The sequence below is a fragment of the Rhinolophus ferrumequinum genome, chromosome 22 (assembly GCF_004115265.2).
Source record: "Rhinolophus ferrumequinum isolate MPI-CBG mRhiFer1 chromosome 22, mRhiFer1_v1.p, whole genome shotgun sequence".
NCBI lineage: Eukaryota > Metazoa > Chordata > Mammalia > Chiroptera > Rhinolophidae > Rhinolophus > Rhinolophus ferrumequinum.
Genome location: NC_046305.1, coordinates 20,096,233 through 20,118,426, shown reverse-complemented (window position 1 = coordinate 20,118,426; position 22,194 = coordinate 20,096,233). Strand labels below are relative to the sequence as shown.

Sequence of the window (22,194 nt, the reverse complement as noted above, 5' to 3'; positions counted from 1 at the left end):
AAGACCATGTGTAGCTAACCCTGTTAGACTGCCAGAGGGTGGTCTCAGCCCACCACCCCATCCCCAGCCCTAAGAATTTAAAACTTTGCTAATAAGACTTTTGGGGCTCCCTGTATAGGAGGCGTTTTTTAAAACCTCCACTGCGTTATATGGATGCTTGGAGATGACTTTTTAAGTGTGTGTGTTGCTTTAACCCCCAGCTTGAATTTAGCCTGTGGCTATGACCTCTTCTACTAGGTCACTTATCAGTTCAACATTTGCTTTGTGAGAGCCTATCACAGCAAACACTGCTGCTCTTAGGTCTGTTTTTCTGCTTCTCCCAGTCCCAAGAGGTTCAGCACTTCCTTTCACTCTTAAAGCAAAGACCAAGGAGCGTCACAGAGGGAACGGATTCCACAACGGGTAGTGTGGGCAGCAGTTTACAGATGTGCTCAGAAGAGAGTGCGAGTGCCATGCAGTCGGCCCCCATATCCGTGTGTTTCACATTCACGGGTTCAACCAACCCCTGGTCAGCAATGTTACGTTGCTGGGGACGTGAACTGTGTAGTTAGGCCTGCGACGGTTGCGTCTGTACTGCACATGTACAGACTTTTTTTTTTGTCAATATTCCCTAAACAATACAGTATAACAACTATTTACAGAGCAGTTCATTGTATTAGGTATTAACAAATAATCTAGAGGTAATTTAAAGTATACAGGAGGATATACGTAGGTTATATCCAAATACTATGCCATTTTATGTAAGGGACTTGAGCACCTGCAGATTTTAATGTCTGAGAGCTGTCCTGGAACCAATCACCCACAAACACCGAGGGACAACCAAAGAGAAACTTTTAGGGCAATTAAGCACAGGTGGTTTTTGCTTCACAGTTTTACAAAGGACTGGATGTTTGCCAGCTGAGCTCTTGCTTGTCAAACCTCACTGCTTCTCATAGGAGATTCTTTGCCTCGACTAAGTTTGGATGGTAGCAGATCACGGACTAACCAGTTACTTGTTAAATTCTTGGAAATTATGGAAAAACCTGCATTATGCAGTTCCTTAGATATTGGTTGGAAATTATAGGCAGGCCAAACACATTTTGTTGGACATAAGGTGAGTCTAATGCTTCATTAGATCTGATGCCAGGAAGACAAGCTCAACTTGTTATAAGGGATTCTTTTTTTTTTCCTTTCTTTGTTTTTTTGGTCTAAAAGTGGTTTAAAAAAAAAAACAAACTATTCTATATCTGCTAAAAAGTATAGGAGTTGTTAAGAAATGGTGTAAGATAAAGTCAGCCTTTAAAAAAAAATCACCTGAGCACATTAAGCAGCTTATTCAGAACAGGATCTGTACAGCACGTCTCTACAACACAAATAAGAGGTATTACATTGTTACGTTGTATTATATTGCTCCATCCCAAAAGCTCATCCCTCCCACTTCCCTGCTAAGCCAGGAAAGTGGATTTCAAGAATGTATAACCAGGTTCTTTATTTTGAATTAAATATTTCATTTACACTCCATTTCTCTTTTAATTTCCTTAACTCGCCCCTTCCTGTTTTGACATTCTAAATAATTTATGTTCAGGCCATTTTGTGGAATATGAATAGCACATTTCAAAATGCCTTTGATTGGAACGTGTTCAATTCAGCCAACATTTATTTATTCATCCCCTGGGTGCCAAGCCCTGTGTGAGGCGGCTGGTCTGCAGTTCTTCCCTGTACTTCCACTTGTCAAAGGAGTCACTTGATCTCTGGCAGTTCATTATGCTAAAGTCAGCATTTGGGAGAAACAGGCAAAGATCAGATTTTTCAAGTCTTGAATGAAGCTGTTTGTGAACAGCTGTTATGTAGCGAGTGCTGTCTATTTGCAGACTCTTCCTTCCAATACTTCATTCCACTGCTGCTTCGAGCACCTTTAACTTTTCAAAGTCAAATGCTGTTCTCAAGCTTGTTTTTATTTTATTCTTTACAACATTATAAGTAATCATTAAAAATATGGTCTCTAAAGCCAAACTGCCTAGCTTTGAATCCCAGCCCAAGCTCTATGACCTTGGGCACATTCCTTAACTTCTCTGTGCATCAGTTTTCTTGTCTGTAAAGTGGAATTGGGTGATTATTACATATACTGCTCTTAGGACAGTGCCTGGCACACAATAGCTAATATTTATTGAACAATTACTGTTAGAATTATTCTCATAAGGTAGAGCAGGCAGGAGTTATTACCATATTTGATAAATGGACATAAAGGTTGAAGTAACTTTTCAGTTTTCCTAACTCATCCCTGTCCCCTTTCTGCTAGAGCTGTGGTCCTAAAAGTTGTGTTGCCTGGGCCTCCCAGCCCTAGGTCTTTTCAAAAGGAGCAAGTACGCCTCTGGGAAAAAAGTCTCCAGTGCCTCGGTGTTTGAGATTCATGACTTTCCCACCAGATACACATGAAAATTACAGAAGTTATTTCATACATGGCCTCAGCCACTGTTTAAAGAGGCTGTAATTTGCAAACCTGTATCCTGGACTCCTATCAAAGCCTTTGCTCACACAAAGCCCACCCTCCGACTTCCTGACTGCTGCCTGCAGCTCTGCTACATTGTCTAGGATGTGTTCACGTTTAGGAAGGAAGCTGCAGCTGGCAGACCTTTAGAGCCAATTCTTGGTCGCTTGTTAGGCTATTGTGTTCCCAGGCCAGTCTAGGCAAATAAAATCAAAGAGGTGAAGCTCAGAACAGGCCATGCTGCTTTATTAGTAGCTCTGATTTTGTAGGATACAAGGGTCAAACATTCGGTTGAGGAGTATTGTATAGACTCTAGACTCTTTCCTCTCACTTAATGAGGTTCTTCCCTGGGCCTTTTTTTCGATGCCAGTAATACTTGTCATTGTCACATCAGTGCCAAATTACCAGTCATGAAGGTGTATTTGACATTTTGGTGGACAAACCCAGCACTGGGGTTTTCAGTTGGCATCTGAGCACAAAATTTGGCTACCACTGCTGCTGTTCAAGTCCCTGGTTTCCAATTTATGGGAATTTAGAGAACATGGCGTTCTCTCATTAGGAACTGGCATGTTCACATCCGCAAGCATTCCTACTATGCTGGATCCCCTTCTTGGGCTTGTGTCAAAGTGATCAAGTCAAATGAAAATGTTAAGGGCTGTTTTTTAATGAACAGCCTTACTTTTAAAAGTCATAGTCTAAAAGTAATATAAATAATGAGCCCTTCCCTCTAGTAATATATTACCAGGTAGTATTTGTTACTGAAACAACAAACTATAAATAAACCATCTGGCCTTGCAATATTGACTTGAAGTTAGCAATTATTGTCATAATCCATCACTTGATAACCATTCAGCACCAGTCTTTTCCTCTTCCGCCCATTTCCATCACCTATAAGACACTCAGACACAATTTTCTAAGAATTGTATGCAAAGAAGCATAATACAATTTATCAAGTGTAACTGTGAAATAACTTGATAGTGGCACCGGAACTGAAAAAGTTAAAATTCAGTATGCGTTATTGACTCTCATGGGTCAATATTCAGCCCAACAGTTAATATCAAGTTGGAAATGCTGCTTCCTCAAAAGCCTTATTGGATTTAGAGAACTTTATGTGGGTAGAAGATTCGGAGTCCAAAAATCAGTGTCTTCACAAAGGGGTTGATTAGCAGGCAAGTCAAAATGAACACTAATAACTTCCGGGTAGGGGTAGGAAGAGGGTGGTTATGATAAACATTTCTCAGCTCCCTAATTAGGTAATGAGGTGTTGGCCTTGAAGGGTTACACATGTAATTAAGTATCTGGCTTTGGAAAACTGTCTCCTAAAACCAAGAAAGGTAAGCAGCAAAGTCTGGAATTAATACATGGAGTGCCTGCAGGATAAAGGAAAATTAGAACGTGGTTATTTGATTATTAGGAATGGTTTCTGTTCCAGCCAAGTCTCCTGTACAATAAATTATACAAAGAGAGGATGCCCTGTAGAGCAGCTTGTTAATTTGAGTTATCCTGTGTTCTCTTGCCTTCCTGTTTACTTTGACAGCATTTCTAATCCCATTCACTTTCTCCTTTTTCATGTCGTTTTGGCCAGTTAAATAGTGCATGAAGCCAGGGTTGTGGGTTTGATTCCCAAATGGGCCGATTCACTTCACTTTGTGTTCTGTGGCCACTGGCGGCATCTCACAAGCCTGCCCTAGCCAGCCACCCCACCAAAAGGGAGGACAGTGTTTAGGCTCACTATAAACACTCGATACAAACTCATCGTGTGTATCCACTACACAACCTGAAGGCACTTTGAATGCCTGCCTTTACTCCCTGTCTGAAGACCAAATTTATACTGTGTTTTCCCGAAAATAAGACCTAGCCGGACAATCAGCTCTAATGCGTCTTTTGGAACAAAAATTAATATAAGACCCGGTGTTATATCAAACATCATATCCTAATGACCCGGTCTTATAGTAAAATAAGACTGCGTCTTATATTAATTTTTGCTCCAAAAGATGCATTAGAGCTGATTGTCTGGCTGGGTCTTATTTTCAAGGAAACACCCTAAACCTCTTTTGATCAAACTTAGAGATAGTTTCATATAATACAATAACCCTGTAAGTGGGTATAATTGTTTTCTGTGTTTTGACAGATAAGGAAACTAAAGCACAAGAGAAGTTAAGTAACTTTCCCAAGGACTGGGAGCCAACAAACAGTAGTTGTGGATTTGTTCTGACTCAAAAGCCCACAGTAGTAATTTCTATACTATGACGCCTCACAGAAAGAAGCCTGTCCCTGACCCCCTATTAATCAAATATATACTTTCCATGTTGTGCACATTTGAAAGAACTCTCAAAATGTTCCAAATACACTTCCTACTTGAGTAATAAAAAAGTTACTCCTTGGGAGAGGAAACCACTCTTACCTGCAGGAGGGAGGTGACACAGGTCTAGAATCAGGACTGATAATACCTTATAGGAACACAGGGAGGTGGACAAACATGATGGAAAGTTAGAAAAATAGGGACAAACGCACAGAAGTTAAAAATTCTTTAGAAAAGAAAAAGTGGAGAAAGGATGGTTCACAAATACAAGGGACAGAATGAAGGATGAAGATGAAAACACACCCTACGACCCAACAGTATCACCCCTATACCTTAGGGAAGCTCATGTGCCCTGGGCGTGTGTCCAAGTATTTTGATAGCATTGTTTATGTAGCCAAAGGCTGGACACAAATGTACATCCACAGGAGAGTGGGTAAACTGGTATACTCAGCACTCTATAACCACGAAATGAAAAAGAGGAAACACATGACACTGAATGAATCTTAGAATGTGGAGCAAAAGAAGCAAGAAACAAAGGAATGTATACAGTTGAACGACAAATAGCAATGCTGAACTAGTTTTGAGGAATATATACATGGGTAGTAAAAGGTAAAACAAAGCTGGTTATTACAATAAACCAAGACCGGTTCCCTCTGGAGGGAAGTAACATGGAGGACTGACTAGGTTATGGCACTGTCTCACACTGGTTGTGATTGCATTAGTGTTTGCTCTATAATTACATTTTGCATTTATGTTTTATGCACTTCTGTAGATGTCTCATGATTCACAATGTTTTAAAAAGGAATGAAGGATCAAATAGTTCTCTAGAGAAGATAGGCAAGAGGTGGGAAGATAGACTCAATCTTATAACTCTTACGCAAAGGGAGTGAGTTACTAACGGAGCCTATGGGATTGTTGTGATGCTTTCTAAGGAGAATCTGTTCCCTCAGCGCAGAAGGAGGAACCAAGTTGCCTCTACATATACTGTCAGGATTCAGTACATTCATTGAGCTTAAAAGAAGTGAGCCTTCAGCAAATCGTGCGAGGGCTCAGACATGGGCTTGGGACTTGCATAACTGGACTGAGCCAGAAGTTAGGGAGGGCTAAGGCGGGGAGGCGGGGTCCTGTAGCATTTGGCCACCTGAAATCTCCACACTACATACATTTCTTCCTTTCTCCTTCTTCCCCACTCTTGTATATTCTTTCTTCCCAGGGTCAGTCATCAAGGCAGAAATGAGTCATAGAACTCAAATTCTTATTTTAAAGATGCAGAAACTGGCCTGGTGAAGTGAACCGATGCAATGAGGGTCACAAAACGAGATACGGCAGAACCCATTCTCGTGTCCCACGTTCTTTGCACCCCAGTCCTGCCTTTGTGCAAGGTGCTTCCCCGCCGCTGTCATTTTTACCCTTATGCCTGCCTTTAAGTCCTTGTTGTTTAAGGTCCAGTTCAAACCCCCGTCCCTTCGTATAGGCGTTTTCACAGACCTTCCTAATGAAGCCTTCCGCTCGACCCCACAGTGTCTTGTTCAAACACTACAGTAGTGCGTATCACATATTCTCTCTACTAGATTGTACCCTCCTAGAGGTCAGACTGGTCTTAGTCATTTCTGCATCCCCAGTGCTGTGCTGGAGCTGGCTGTGCTCGCGAGAGTATAGTACTAAATAGTCAGGAGTTTTGTGAGCTGGTTGTCGGCGTCGGTAGCCTGAAATCAGTTGTGGTGAGAGTACACCATGGAACAGACAGAAGCCACAGATTAGGGCCTCCCCTCCCACCCTCACCCCCAGTGAGCCAACTTACCAGCACATTACTGCATATATCCCACCACCACCAACACCCACCCCATGCTTGCCAAATGCCTGGCATAGCAGTGGCAAGAAGCATGAAGAAGAAAGAGAACCAGTGAACGGGCAGACCAGAAAGTAGAGAATTCAAAAAGTGTCAGCTCAGGAGCGCAGGAAATAAAATTTTGTGAGAAGCGGGTAGTTCACTGCTAGAGAAATTGATGAAGATCAGAGCTTGCACGAGGCCCAATTGTTGGGCAGTTGTCTTCGTGGAGGGTTATTTCAGGAGCATGAAAGGGGTGAAATGTGGCCGGGAATGGGAAAAAATTGGCATGGTTAAGATAGGAAACAAGCAGTAAATGTAGATTCTTTTCAAGAAAAGAGAACGGAGTCTTTTACTAGGCAGCTATTTGCCAAATACCTACTATGTGTCAGGACTGCACATACAGGCCTGTCCTCAGTGGCTCCCGGGATCCTAGGACAGGCGCCCAAGAACATAACAGTGTGATAAGGGCTCTGATGAAGACATGATGGGGGGCTGTGGGAGCCCATCCAACGGAGCCTGGGTTTTATACAGAAGCTGACGCAGCTGAGCCCAAGAGAAGAATTTTCCAGATGGGTAAGTAAAGGAAGGGTATTCCTCACAGAGGAGATTGCAAAATAGCGTGAACAATGGTTTGAGGGAGTGAGAAAGTGGCCTGTCGGAGGGACGCTGGGTAACTCCATTTCCCCCCAGGGCTGGAGCAGAGAGAACATGTCAAAAACAGCAGGAGAGGTGCCGGCCTGGTGGCTCAGGCGGTTAGAGCTCCGTGCTCCTAATGCCGAAGGCTGCCGGTTCGATTCCCACATGTGGGATGGGCCAGTGGGCTCTCAACCACAAGGTTGCCGGTTCAACTCCTTGACTCCCACAAGGGATGGAGGGCTCCACCCCCTGCAACTAAGATTGAACACTGCACCTTGAGCTGAGCTGCCGCTGAGCTCCCAGATGGCTCAGTTGGTTGGAGCACATCCTCTCAACCACAAGGTTGCCGGTTCGACCCACAAGGGATGGTGGGCTGCACCCCCTGCAACTAACAGTGGCAACTGGACCTGGAGCTGAGCTGTGCCCTCCACAACTAAGATTGAAAGGACAACTTAACTTGGAAAAAATCCTGGAAATACACACTGTTCCCCAATAAAGTCCTGTTCCCCTTTCCCAATAAAAAATTGAAAAAAGAAAAAACAGGAGATGAGGCTGCAGAGGCAAGCAGGGGTCAGAGCGAAAAGGCACCTGCAGGGCCACCAGACTGGGTTTGGACTTGACGTCTCGAAGGTGCTGAATGACTAAGCAGGGCACAAGCATATCTTTATTTCAGAAAGATGATTCCAGTAGCAATATTGAAGGAAGACTGGAAAGGAACCAGACTAAACAGTTGACCTGGTGAGAAGGTGATTGAGTGTAGTAACCCAAGGAGAAAGGAGAATGGGCCTGAAGGAAAGTGATGTCAGTGCAGGTAAGAGAAACTCCAGTACAGATAAGAGCTACTCCAATTTAAGGGGTACTCCCAAAATGGCAGGTTTTTAAGGTGGGTATACACGAGAGCAATCGAATGAATCCCAGGATCCTAGCACTGGCAGCTGGATAGATTGTCGTGTCATTTTTGGGGGAAAGGGATACCAAAATGATAGGATTATGGGAGGACATTGTTTTCCTGGTAGATGCCTAATGGATAACCGGTGGAGATGCAGGAGTCGATGTATACATAGAATTGGAGCTCTGAAGAGCAGTCTGGAGTGGAAAGAATTTTAGGAGTTAGGTGGGAAAAAAAATAAAGTGGAGCTTATAGAGGAGAACGACAGGGAGAATGTATGTGGCATGGTGATTCTCCTCACCAGTTTTTGATTCGGGAGGGCTGAGGCAGGGCCTAAAAATGTGCACTTCTAGCAAGTTCCCAGGCTTGCTGACATTGCTGGTCTGGGAACCACACGCTGAGAGCCAGTGGTGTGGAGAAAAGCCTGCATTTGGGGGTAATTAGAGAAAGAAGAGCTGACAGAAAATGACTGACAAGTAGCCATTTTAGGAAGAGCCAGGACAGAGTTTTAGGGAGTAAAATTGAATCAAGTCAGGCAAGATGAAGAATAAATATTGTCAATTGCAATTTGACAATTTAACAGGACCGCTGATGAAAGTCAACAAACTTTCCGGAGTGTATGATCATCCTCTAAGACATAGAATAATATCTCACGCAAATTCCCTAATCTTGACTCTGCCACTTACTCATTCTGTGAACTTACGCAAGTTAATCTCCCTGAGCTTGTTTCTCTTCAAAAAAAATGAGAGAAGTAATAGCAGTAGTCTTGTCATTGAGTTCATGTGTGTAAAGTGCCTAGACAAGTGTAAGGCATGTACTAAGTGTTCACTTGCATGATTGTCCTGGGGTGCCAAAATCCCTACCTCGAAGACCAAGTCGTGGGGAGGAGAGTCCGGCGCATGTGGTCTTAATGGAATGAATGGTGTGTCGGGGCCTCACACCACAGAAAGCTTGTAAATTTCCAGCAGAGCTCAGCAATCTGGGAGCAGCAACAAAGAAAGCTGAATTCGGGATTACCCACGATGGGAAGTCAGCAAGGAAGGACCCAGGGAAGAATAAAGAATGAGGGATCCATGAGCACCCTGGAAACAGCAGACCAAAGGGTCCAAGCTAAATATGGAGGAAGCCAGAGATAACTGGGGAGGGGAAACAGGTGAGGAAGAAATACCTCAACAGGTAGGAAGAAATTAAGTGTGTTGTGGTTGGAGGGGGGTTGTGAGAATGTGAGATAACACAGACCATTCTGATGCCGTGTCCAAATTGTGTTCGTCACAGTGAGTAACAGGTGGGGCAGAATTGAGGAACGTGTGTAGTTTTTCAAAGTGGTGGTGAAGCCAGGGTATCAGAGGGATCCAAAAGATGTGGCAGGGCTGAAGTGGCCAGGAAAGCTCTGAGGCAGGTGTTAAGCCGCTGAGAAGGGTGCGAGAGAGCAGAGGATCAGTAAACGATCTAATGGACAGGGTGGCCAGTAAGATAGAATGGTGTGCCCAGCAGGGATGGGGGAGCTGTGGCCTGGAGAAGCGGCAGAAGCTCAGAGAAGAGCACCCTGTTCTGACCTTAGCAACCCGGGGAGGAAGAAAAGCCGCTTACTCTGGAAAGGGCCCGAGACCAGAGCAGGCCAGGCATTTAAGGGAAGAGGGTGGAAAGAATATGTGTTGAAAAGTTGGAGAAGGTAGAGAAGTGTGTTCATCAGTCCGCTGGTGCCGGATAGCCCAGGGGCAAAGAGATACCTTCACAGGCCTAGAAACAGTTAAGTGAAGCCCAATCCTGTAATGGGATTATTGCTGGACAGGAAGTGATAGTGGGAGGCCAGGTCATGTCCCCACGCAGCCCTGCCTCAGCCACCAGCACAGGACAGCACCTTGCTGGAGGAAAGCCGTGGCCTCCTGGGTCAGTGCCCTCGGCCTATTTCTGTATGTTCAGGCTGCTGAGTAATGGCTCCCAAGGCAGTGCCAGCATCTCACAGCACGAGGGGAAAGTGAGAAGTAGAGTTTGGCACCTTATTTTGGGAGCTGTCGTCAAAGGCCCAGCCCTCTGGTTCTCACTCAGCTCCAGCTCTCCCTGGGAGCCCGGATGACCAGCCCTGCAAGCTCTGGATGAGGTGCCCGGTGAGACAGCCCCTGTGAGAAAGAAGAGCTCTGCGGTTTCCCCACCGATGACACTCTGAGTACTTACTTCCTGAAGGAGAGTCACCAGTCAGTCCAGCTGGTCCACTCACTAGGCTAGTACCTCAGCCTAAAGGCTCTTAGGAGTGAGCCCTGTCTCCCGTCCCTACTCACATGTTCTTTTTAAAATACTCCAAAATGACCGTGACATGCAAGGTACATCCAGACACTGCGCTCCAAACCGGAGGTGTCAAGTGTAATTCAAGCTAGAGTTCAAACTTTCAAACTTTGAGCTGGTTTCCAAAGGTGGGGGCCCACCTGCACCTCTCCCAGCCAGCCAGTCCCCTGTGTGTCCCCAGTGATACACCTGTGTGACTGCTGGCTGGGGCCAGGGCTCAGTCTCATGTGGAAACCGGTGGCTCCGTTGGCACACGGCTCTGCAACTGGAACTAACTGGCTGTGAGTCTTTGGAACAAGCCTTTGGGTTAGTTGCTGCTGAACAGACAGGTCCAAAGACTGTCCCGGGGACACTTGTGGCTCTTTACTAGTAGGTCTGGTTGCCTTAAACCCCTAATCACCATTAGTTACATTCAGGACCCCCAAGTCTGGACTCTAGATGAATCCCCATTAATATTTTGCTTGACTTCCTATATACTTCCCCATTTTCTTAAAAAGGAAACCCTGTTAATTTCCTGGCATTCTCAAGAATTCGAATTCTCTCTTATGTTAAATACCCTATGAAATAAAGGCATTGGGATCCAACATGGTGGAGTGGTTTACACTGAATCATCGGAAGAACTAAACAGCACAGCAGTGGTTAAGCCCAACACGGTCTCTTCCTCTTTCAGCTGGCCCTCCGCCTGCCTGCCTCTGGTTCATGCCAAACTAAGAACCAAACCACTGATGGCCGCAGGCCTGGACCCTTCTCCATCACTGCCACCTGGCTCTGTGACAGTCTTGGACGTCATTTACATCAGGTAGACATGATCATTACACTGGGGAACTTTTCTTAACACCTACCTCACAGATAACACTACATGGGTAGAATTCTATCCAGCTCAAAGACTGTTGTCCTGCAGTCAGGGCTTCTGATTTGTTTTGCTGTCGTTCTGTCAAGAGGGTTTCCGACTCACCTGTAGTCACAATGACTGTCTCATGCATAGAAATGTTCAGACCTTTGTTCTGAATTCCGTTAGGTTTCTGTGGCTACAACCAGGACTTCCTCGTTTGTCAAATTAAATGCCATCGTGTTGGGTGCCTAGGTTTCTACACTTGTCCTCTGGAAAGCTCAAGGATTTCTTAACCAATTGGGGGCTGTCCACATGTTTGAGAATCTTTGAAATCTAGGGACACTCACCCCAGAAAAATTCACAAGATATTTATATACAAAATGTTGCTTATAAGAGTGTGGGGAGAGGATGCGAGTTTGTAGACCTTATGAAGCCCACTGACGCATGTTGGGGGCTCCGTAGCTCTGAGTTTAAGGGTTCCTGACTCACGCTACAAGCTACTGTTGGGCAGTTTGGCTCCAGCACAGTGCTGATGGAAATAAGGTCTATGGGTTTGGTCTCTCTGTGGTTGAGTTGACTGCACAACAAAAGCTCTTATGTCAGAACCGCAGAATAATCTCAAAAGCTCAGACCTGGAAGGAAGTTTAGCATGTGCTCCAGTCAACCTCCTCTTTTTATAGATTAAAAAGAAGACAAAGCACAGAGAAAATTAGTCATGTACTTGAGGTCACGGGGCTAGTTGGTGGCAGGGCCAGGACGAGAGCCTAGGTCACACCACATAAATACCAAGTGAACAGTCTTTGAATCAGGAATCAGGAATATAACATTATATATGCAGGAACACACGTGATTGTAGTCTCCCCATTTTTAAAGACATGAACCAAGATAGGCAGCCAACATTTACTTTGTGTCTGTCATCCATCTGTTCATTCAGTTATCAAAAAATACCATCTAATGGTACGTACGTGCCAGGCATTGCTAGGCACTGTTTACAATAAGGCTCAATCCTTTCTTAACATTATTAACAAACACAAACAAGCACACATACACAATTTGATGCTAGCATCCCCTTTTATGACACTATATTTTGCTTACCACACACAGATACCAATTCAGAGGCTGTCCACACTCGGGGATCCCTTGGGCCATGGCTTCAGGGTTTTTTTTCATGGCATTAATTGAGTTGGAGGGAGACAGTTATAAGGTGCTACCACCTCTGGCCAGTTCAGTTCCAGACTTGTCTTCAGTGGGCATGTGACTCTGGAATAGAACAGCTCTAACTGTTTGAGTAAATACAAGGACCCAACAACCAAACTCAACAGGGGAGACATAGCCCCGTTCTCATGCAGGCGGAACGAGCTCTTCCGTGTGCCTTGAGCAAGCTGCAGGCCCTGTCGGACTGTGCCCTTGTTCCTTCTCCTTTTCCTCGCTCCCTGACATTTGCATGCAGACCCTCTCTCATCCTGGCTTCACTCCACCCGCACCTGTAGCCGTTTCCTGGGAGAGCAGACATCCCCTTTAGGCCTAGGTGATGGTCACTCCTAGTCAGTGGTCTATCCTTGCGGTCCTGCCGCTGTACTGCAGGTCCTCCATACACACAGACTTAGTCTGTCAATTGGGTGGTCTTGCATTAAGCCAGGGTCGTATCAGACCAGGCCAGCTGTCCTGAGCTCTCCCTAATCTGGAGTCCCTTTGCCACAGCTGGGCTTCTCTGGGGGTCAGGGTGGGAAAGGAATCATTACGGAACATTGTGCTAAATACCTTATGTGGATAATCTCACTGATCTTTCTCATTTGTTTGAGTCATGACTTTTTATGTTTATTTGTTGCTGATTAAAAACTATTTTTTCTTGTTGATAAAAGAGGAACGCCTTCCCATCAAATATGTTATAATTTAATTTATACATTCTTTTCTTTAATTTCAGCTTTATTGAGGTATAACAGACATATAAAATGTAAGATAGTGTACATCATGGTGATTTGATATATGTATCCATTGTGAGAGGATTCTCCCCATCTAGTTAATTAATACCTCACATATTTGTCTTTTTGTGTGGGGGGTGAGAACATTTAAGTTTTATTCTCTTAGCAAATTTCAGTTATACAATCCAGTGTTACCAACTACAGTCACCATAATTTACATTAGATCCTAGATCTTACTCATTTTACAGCTGAAACTTTGTACCTTTTAACCAACCTCTCCCTATTTCCCGACCCCTCAGCCCTTGGCAAACACTTTTCTACTCTCTGTTGTATTAGTTTAACTTTTTTATTTTCTAGATTCCACATATAAGTGATACCATGCAGTACTTGTCTTTCTCTGTCTGGCTTATTTCACTTAGGATGATACCCTCAAGGTCCATCCATGTCGTTACAAACGACAGGCTTTTCTTCTTTGTCATAGCTGAATAATATTCCATTCTGAGTATATGCCACCTCTTCTTTATCCCTTCTCCACTAACAGACACGTAGGTTGTTTCCATATCATGGCTACTGTGAGTAATGCTGCAGTGAGCATGGGAGTGCAGATATCTCTTCAAGATTCTATTTTCATACCCAGAAGTGGGATTACTGGATCATATACTAGTTCTATTTTTAATTTTTTGAGGAACCTCCGCACTGTTTTCCATAGTGGCTGCATCAGCTTACATTCCCACCAACCGTGCACAAGGGTTCCCTTTCCTCTACGTCCTCACCAACACTTGTTATTTCTCTTCTTTTTTATGATAGCCATTCTAATAACACATATGAGGTGATTGATATCGCATTGTGGTTTTGATTTGCATTTCCTTGATGATTAGTGATATTGAGCACCTTTTCATGTACCTGTTGGCTGTCAGTATGTCTTTAGAACAATGTCTATTCAGTTCCTCTGCCCATTTTTAATTGGATTGTTTGTTTACTATTGAGTAATATGGGTTCTTTATATATTTTACTTTTGAGATATGTGATTTACAAGTATTTTCTTCTATTCCATAGGTTAGCTTTTCATTTTGGTGATGATTTCCTGTGCAGAAGCTCTTTAGTTTGATGTAGTCTCACTTCTTTATTTTCACTTTTGCAAGAAATCATTGCCAAGACTGATGTCAAACAGGTTACCCCCTATGTTTTCTTCTAGGGGTTTTATGGTTTCAGGTCTAACGTTCAAATCTTTAATCCATTGTGAGTTGATTTTTGTGAATAGTATAAGATAGAGGTCCAGTTTCATTTTTTTTGCACATGGCTGCCCAGTTTTCCCAGCACCAGTTACTGAAAAGGCTGTCCTTTCCCCATTGTATATTCTTGGCTCCTTTATTGAAAATTAATGGACCATATATGCATGGGCTTATTTCTGGGCTCTCTGTTCTATTGCTCTCTCTGTCTGTTTTTATACCAATATCATACTCTTCTGATTACTATAGCTTTGTAATATAGTTTGAAATTAGGAAGTGTGATGCTTCCAGCTTTATTCCTCTTTCTCAATATTGCTTTGGCTATTTGGAGTCTTTTCTGAATTTTAGGATTTTGTTTCTGTGAAAAATGCCATTGGATTTTTATAGGGATTTCATTGAATCTGTAGATTGCTTTGGGTAGTGTGTTCATTTTAACAGTATTCTTCCAATCTGTGAGCATGGACTATCTTTCTACTTACTTGTGTTTTCGTTAATTTCTTTCATCAATGTCTTCTAGGTTTCAGTGTACAGATTTTTCAAATTTCTCTCTGATAGCTCATTACTAATGTATAGAAATGAAACTGACTTTTTTTTTTTTTTAAATATGGAACGCTTCACGAATTTGCGTGTCTTCCTTGCTCAGGGGCCATGCTAATCTTCTCTGTATTGTTCCAATTTTAGTATATGTTCTGCCGAAGCGAGCACGAAACTGACTTTTGTATATTGATGTTTTTATCCTGTGACTTTACTGAATTTACTTATAAGTTCTAACAGATTTTTTTTTTTTTGGTGAGTTCTTTAAGGTTTTCTGTATATAATATCATGTCATCTGCAAATAGAGACAATTTTCCTTCTTCCTTTCTGATTTGGATGCGTTTTGTTTATTTTTCTTGCCTAATTGCTTTGGCTAGGACTTCCAACACTATGTTAAATAAAAGTGGCAAGAGTGAGCATCCTTGTCTTATGCCTGCTCTTAAAGGAAAAGATTTTAGCTTTTCACCATCGAGTGGGATGTTAGCTGGTGCTTGTGACATATGGCCTTTAGCATGTTGAGGTACATTCCCTTTATATTATTCCCTCCCAGTTTGTTGGGAGTTCACTTAATTGTTACAACAATGTGTCAAGGAGGTGCTTTTATTAATCCCATCTTAAAGATCAGGAAACTGAAGCTTAGAGAGGTTGAGTAACTTCTCCAAAGTTTGCAAGTGGTGAAGCCAGAACTGACCCCAGCAGTTTGCCCCCACAAAACCCCTTCTGGGAGCTGAAGCAGCAGGAGGCCAAAGGGGAAGCAAGCTCTATCCGTGGCTCCTTCAGCCTGCAGCATGCTTAGTGCCATCCTGTGGTGCTTGTTGTATTTGTTTGGCCATGAGTGACATTGCATGTTATACTGTATTTTCCTATATATGTAGCTTATTATTTTGTAAAAAACATCGTGAGCTCCTTGAGGATAGGGAACTCCTTGTTCCAGTATAGCACTGCACACATGCCAAGCAAATAGTTCAGTAAGTGTTTATCCACTGGGTCTTACTAATTGCCTGAGGACATTCAGCACAGAAAATGAGAGCTGCACCTTATAGATCTTCTAAGCTTCAGAGTCTCATTTTACTGTAAAGGAAACCGAGGCCTAGCAAGTGGAGTCAGAGCCATGACGGCTCAACCCTTTCTTCAGGCTGGAGCCATCCTAAATTATTCTCTCCTACCCCTTCTCCCCACCAGCCCTGTGACCAGGGCCAGGACTCCGTGCTTATCATCCAGTATGTGTTAAGACCTTGGAATAAAATGACAATAAAACAATTCAAATCTGGTGGCATTCCAGTTCAGTCAGATTTGTAGCCAGAATTGAAAGCGCCTTAGAAATCATCCTGTTCACCTCTCAGGTTGTAGATGAAATAACAGGCCCAGAGATGACAAGTTGCCCAATCCTTTTCAGCTGGCCAATGGCCTATCATTTAAGTGCGTTCCCCTGCCTAGAGGGAGCAAAGACACACAGAAAACATGGGATTGGCCTTTCCCTGCTTGGAGTGCATATGTTGGGGTAGGAGTGAAGGGTAACTTTATTCCCAAGGCCAGCCTGTTTCCAAAGCCAGCTTGCTTGGGGAACAGTATTCACGCTTCAGCAGAGCCATTAGCGGCTCACCCCTATGTTCCTTCGCCCTCTCTCCTCTGTTTCTAAGCAGTAAAAGCCACAGTTGAGGCCTGTGCCTGAGCTGGAACCTGATTCCATCACTCCTTCCACCCTCCTCCATCAGCCCTTCCCTTCCCAGAGCCAACTCTGGCCCAGCAACCAGGTTAGGAATTGTCACACATGCACAAATTGTAACTTGGCTGCCCTATTTCCCCTCCGTGGGTAAAAAGCCCAGAGCTGAGGACAATAAGTGTCTCCATTCTGTTTTGCTTTCCACAGAGGCCAAGGGCCGGAGGAAAGAGAAGCCCCATTGCTTCTTTTAGGCAGTGTTGGCACCGGAGTTCTGAGGGAGTTGGAGCATAAAGAAGGCTGTTTTGTCCTCACTAGACGTTAGCGGTGACCCTTCTCCGTGGGTCAAGCCCTGCCCCTCCCGTGCACTCACAGCACAGAATGGATCACGCAGCAGCATGTATAAAAAGACCTTCCTGAAGAGGGCTGGTTCCTGACAAGCCTGCAGAAACAGCAAACAGCGAATGGGCTGAGCTCTACGTGGGGAATCTGTCAGGCTAACAAAGGGCCAGCTCTCCCAGGGACAGGAAGTTTGGAAGGTGAACCACATGGAAGGAAACTAATTTAGTGAGGACAGAGGACCCACCCTCTTCCTATTTCCCTCTGGCTGTGCGTCCACAGAAGAGCCCGGCTGCTTGCTGGTTCCCACCCACCCAGCCAAGCAGGTGGGAGAAATCATCATCTCTTCGATAAGGCTAGATCCCAACCCCAGATGAACCGATCTGTTTCCTTCTTGCCTGCACCCAGGCAACCAAATACTACTACTAAAGGAAGTCTCCCCGTCCGTCAGATCTCTTCCACTATAGTTCAGGATCACCAGCCCCACATGGAACAAGAGGGTGGTTGAAATTTTTTACTACCTTTCTCTGGTCAGCTCCCACTCCTGCTATCGACAGCTGTTTCTAAGCTTCTCCACTCTCCTGTGCTCCTCAGACGCTGCCACCACCCCCTCACTCTCCACACACGTCATCATCTTTGAGTGCTTCATTTGTGTTACCACATGCTTAAACCTGCTTACACCTTCACTCTTTCCTCTTGCTTCCTGTGACAGTTGAAGAGTTTTTCTTCTTACTAACTAACCAAGAGCAATTCCATCACTTGTGTTTTATAGCCCATCTTCCCCCACCTTTTCAGGAACCTTACCTGTAATATCTCCAATCTCTGTCTTAGGGATCAGTCTCTCCCTCTCTGCTGGATCCATCTTTTGGTTATTTAAACAAATTCATATCTCTTTCAACAAAAAAGTATCTCTGAACACACAGTCTCTATTTGTGGCCTTCTTTCTCTCTTTCTCTACACAATCTAATTCCTCAGAATAGTTCCCCTTTCTCACCTGCCATTTACCCTTCAGCCCTCTCCCATCTGGCTTTTGCTCTCATTGCTCTACTAAAACAGTTCTTGCAATGGTTTTCAGTAGTCTCCATGGTTGATACAGTGGTCATCTGTCAGTCTTCATCTTGCCTCTTCAACGTTTGACTCTGTTGAATGGTTAAATAACCATTCTCTCTTTCTTTAAAAACACAAAACAAAAATAATCTCCCCTTGTTTTCTATGATTCAACACTCTTCTTACATACTTTCTATATCTTTGACTACTCTTGCTTATCATTTAAGTGCAGGCCCATTCTTTTCTAGCTAGCCATTAATTGTTAGAATTCAAGGTATGGAGTTCTCTTTAAGTCTGTTCATTCTTTAAACACACTGTACTGCCTTGTTAAAATGTTTAAATCAGCAATATATTATAAACATCTTCCCTATCCACCAAATTATTTTAATGAGTTCATATTATGGATGTACCATAACTTATTTACTCAATCTCCTATTGCTGATCATGTAGGTCATTTCTAACATTTTTGCTTTTATAAATAGTACTCTGTTAAACATCTTATGCAGTCCTTTTCACATGTGACTAGATGAATGATGCTAATATTAATTACTACTATCCAGTCAATAATAAACCGCGATGGAGAAATTGGGGATATTGGGAAAACATACACGAGTATTTTGAGGTTGATAGCCTAGAGTACAACTACCAAAGTTGCCCACACAGCTCTACTACGCAGGACTGAATCTTAGGCAGAAGAAGCTGGCTGTATCTAGAATGATATATCTGCTATTTCCATGTTCTGAGCTCACAACATGGGAGGTGCCACCACAGATGATAAAGGGCTCTGGCCAAAACACTGCTCACTCTGGAAGTCGCAGGCCATTCGCCTTCTTCCCACCCTATACTTTGGCAGAGGAGTCAGTCCTGACGGAGCCAGATGGCTCTCAAATGACTCCACAGGCCTCCGAGGACATGAATCGGCTAGAACAATTTCCAAGGCCTCAGAGCAGTCCTGGAACTGAGCTGTCAGGGCTGGACTTGGATGGTCACAAGATAAAACAGGTCAGCAGAAGTCAGTGCCAGAAAAGTGGCAAGAGTAGGCTGGCTGAGCGGATGGGATGGGGCACAGTTATGGGAGTGAGAGAGAATTGTGGGGCTGGGGAGAAGGGGCGCTGGCACAGACAACTGAAGGGTTCCTCTTCTTCTCCCCAAATGTTTAATATTGGAGGGCCTCAGGGCTCAGTCCTTGGACTTCTCTTTTCTGTCTACACTCACTTCCTTAGTGCTGTCATTCAGACTCATGGCTTTGAAGACCATCAATACGGAGACAATTCCCGCTTTTCTATTTCTAGCCTGACCTCCAGTTTGAACACCTGACTCATTTATCCAACTGAAAAGCTGACATCCCCACTTGGATGTCTAACAGGCATCTCAAGTTTAACATTTTTAAATCTAAACCCCTAATTTTCCCTCCCCCCGCTCCCAAATCTGATCTAACCACAGGTAATGACAAAGCCACCCTTCCGGTGTCAGGCCAAAAATTCAAAGTCATCCTTGACATGTCTTTTTTTCTCGTACATCAACTCATAAGCAAATCCTGTTGGCTTTATCTTCAGAATATATTCAGGTTTGGGCCGGGCTGGTGGCTTAGGTGGTTGGAGCTCCGTGCCCCTAATGCCGAAGGCTGCCGGTTCGATTCCCACATGGGCCAGTGGGCTCTCAACCACAAGGTTGCTGATTCGACTCCTCGAGTCCCGCAAGGGATGGTGGGCTGTGCCCCCTGAAACTAAAATTGAACACAACACCTTGAGCTGAGCTGCCTCCCGGATGGCTCAGTTGGTTGGAGCGCGTCCTCTTAACCACAGGTTGTCGTTTCGACTCCCACAAGGGATGGTGGGCTGCGTCCCTGCAACTAGCAATGGCAACTGGACCTGGAGCTGAGCTGCGCCCTCCACAACTATGATTGAAAGGATAACAACTTGACTTGGAAAAAATCCTGGAAGTACACACTGTTCTCCAATAAAGTCCTGTTCCCCTTCCCCATTAAAAATCTTTTTTTTAAAAAAAAAAGAATATATTCAGGTTCTACTTCCACCCATGAAAAATGAGACTTACTCTCTCACCATAAACAAAAACTGGATCAAAGATATAAAACAACTCTTTCCAGACGTTGGACAAGAGGCAGCACAGGGCAGTGGTCCCTAAGGGAAGGGAAACCAATGAAGTCAGCCCAATGTGAGGTGAGCCCTCTGTGAGGTAGGCCCTCGAGGTGAGCCCTTACTGGTGGAGGCACTTTGCAGATTGCTCAGCTGACAATATGGCACCATTGCAATTTTACAGATTGTTTAGGAAAAACCATTACAGCCCAGTGGTGGTGTTGAGTTGAGGAGACAGCGATTAGAGTTTGGGGAAGCCGAGTTGGCTAGAATTCACTAGATAAATGCCAAAAAGGAGGGAGCTACACAGAGGGAGAGCTTCATATAAGGAGTTGAGTCTTTGGCTGAAGACCAGTCTTTGTGTACATAAGGTGACACTTCACAAGGCCATGCCAAAGAGCAGCTGCCAGGCAAAGAACAGGGGAGCTGTAAGCTGAAAAATTTGTAGGGCTCATGCACGGCTGAGAATCATTCAAGTTCCCACCAGCCAGAGTAGGGAAACCTTGTAGTGGCCGATTGTATTTTCCAAAGATGACTCAATAGCTGCCCTCCCACATATTCTTCTATAGCAAGTGTGACCTTGCTATTCCCACCTCAGGAGGAAGAGTCTAATTCCCTTCTCCTTTAATCTCAGAAGTCTTGTGTCTGCTTCTACCAGTGGAATACGGTAGTGATGCTGTGTTGAGTCTGAGGCCAGGCTGGAAAGGCTGTATAGCTTCCAGACACCCGTGTCTGCTTCCACCACCTCTCCCTCAGCTCACGCGGGCCTTATGATCAGCCGATAGGGGAGGATCAAGCCAGGTTCATGGATGGGTCAAGCCACAAATGGACTGGTGCTGCACTGCAGCTGATCCAGCAGTGGCTGTGAAAAATAGTGGTGTGGCTAAACCTTCACGGGCAGCTTTCAAGCTTCCGTCATTCTCTTGGAGCAAAGAGAACTAGCCTAAGGTGAGGAATATAGAAGGACTCAGGTAATGAGCCACTCAGGGATGAGTGGCTTGGCTATATTTGGTCAGAGGCCTGGGAAGGAGAAAGATGAGAAGGCAAGGGATAAAGAGGTCTGGGGGGAGGCAGGTGGATAGACCCATGGAAGTGGGCATCAAGTATGAAGATCTCTTCACCACAGCTCAGTGACCACCGGAAGGCAACTGCCACTAAATAACTGCCAGGTTGACACAATGACTCAGCCAGTTGATGTCAGATAACCTGTCATTAGTCACCTCAGTGCAAACTCCCAATCACAAGGGCTAGTCCAGCGACTGTCGCCACAAATGACCACCCTGCTAGGAACTGAAACTGATGCCCTGCACCCACCACGAGCCAGCCACTTGTGGCAAGTTGATTACACTGGGTCTTTTTCACCCTGGAAGAGGAAATAGTTTATCTTGACTAGGATTAAAACTTATTTTATTAACTCAAAATGGGTCATCAGCATATACATAAAATGTAAAGCTATAAAACTTTTAGAAAACAAAACAGGAAAAAATCTTTGGGACCTAGGGCGAGGCAAAGAGTCCTTTGACTTCACACCAAAGGTATGATCCATACAAAATTGATAAATTAAAAACTTTTGTTCTATGGAAGACCTTGTGAAGAGGATGAAAAGACAAACGACAGTTGGGGGAAAATATTTGCAAGGCATCTATCTGACAAAGGACTAGTATCTAGAATATATAATGTTAACATTCATTAGGAAAAAAAATCCAGTTAAAAAGTGGGCAAGAAATATGAGTAGACATTCCACTGAGGAAGACATACAGATGGCAAATAAGCACATGGAAAAGTGTTCAATATCATTGGCCATTAGAGAAATATAAACTAAAGCCACAATGAGATATCACTACACACTCGCTAAAATAAAAAATAGTGACAACAACAAATGTTGGTGAGGATGTAGAAAAAGTGGATCACTCACCCATTCATTGCCAGTGGGAATGTGAAATGATACAGCTGCACTGGAAAACAGTTTGACAGGTTTTTATAAAACTAAACATACAATTACCACATGACCCAGCAATTGCACTCTTGGTCATGTATCCCCCAGAAATGAAGACTCATGTTCACACAAAAACCTGTGCACATATGTTCACAGAAGCCTTCTTCATTACAGCCAAAAAGATGGAAGCA

At 44.1% G+C, this 22,194-nt stretch overlaps 1 protein-coding gene and 1 non-coding gene across 2 annotated transcripts in view; one reads left to right on the top strand and one right to left on the bottom strand.

Annotated features, from left to right (window-relative positions):
* DTL (denticleless E3 ubiquitin protein ligase homolog) overlaps positions 1 to 18,201 on the top strand; it is a 70,290-nt gene extending 52,089 nt beyond the window's left edge. The window contains exon 16 of the mRNA XM_033093162.1: positions 16,796 to 18,201. The gene's annotated coding sequence lies outside the window, so the exon portion shown is untranslated. The remainder of the gene's footprint in view (positions 1 to 16,795) is intronic.
* Positions 14,990 to 15,096, bottom strand: LOC117015484 (U6 spliceosomal RNA). The gene has a single exon (XR_004421723.1). It is a non-coding gene; the product is annotated as a U6 spliceosomal RNA (small nuclear RNA).
* Positions 18,202 to 22,194: the final 3,993 nt, after the last annotated feature.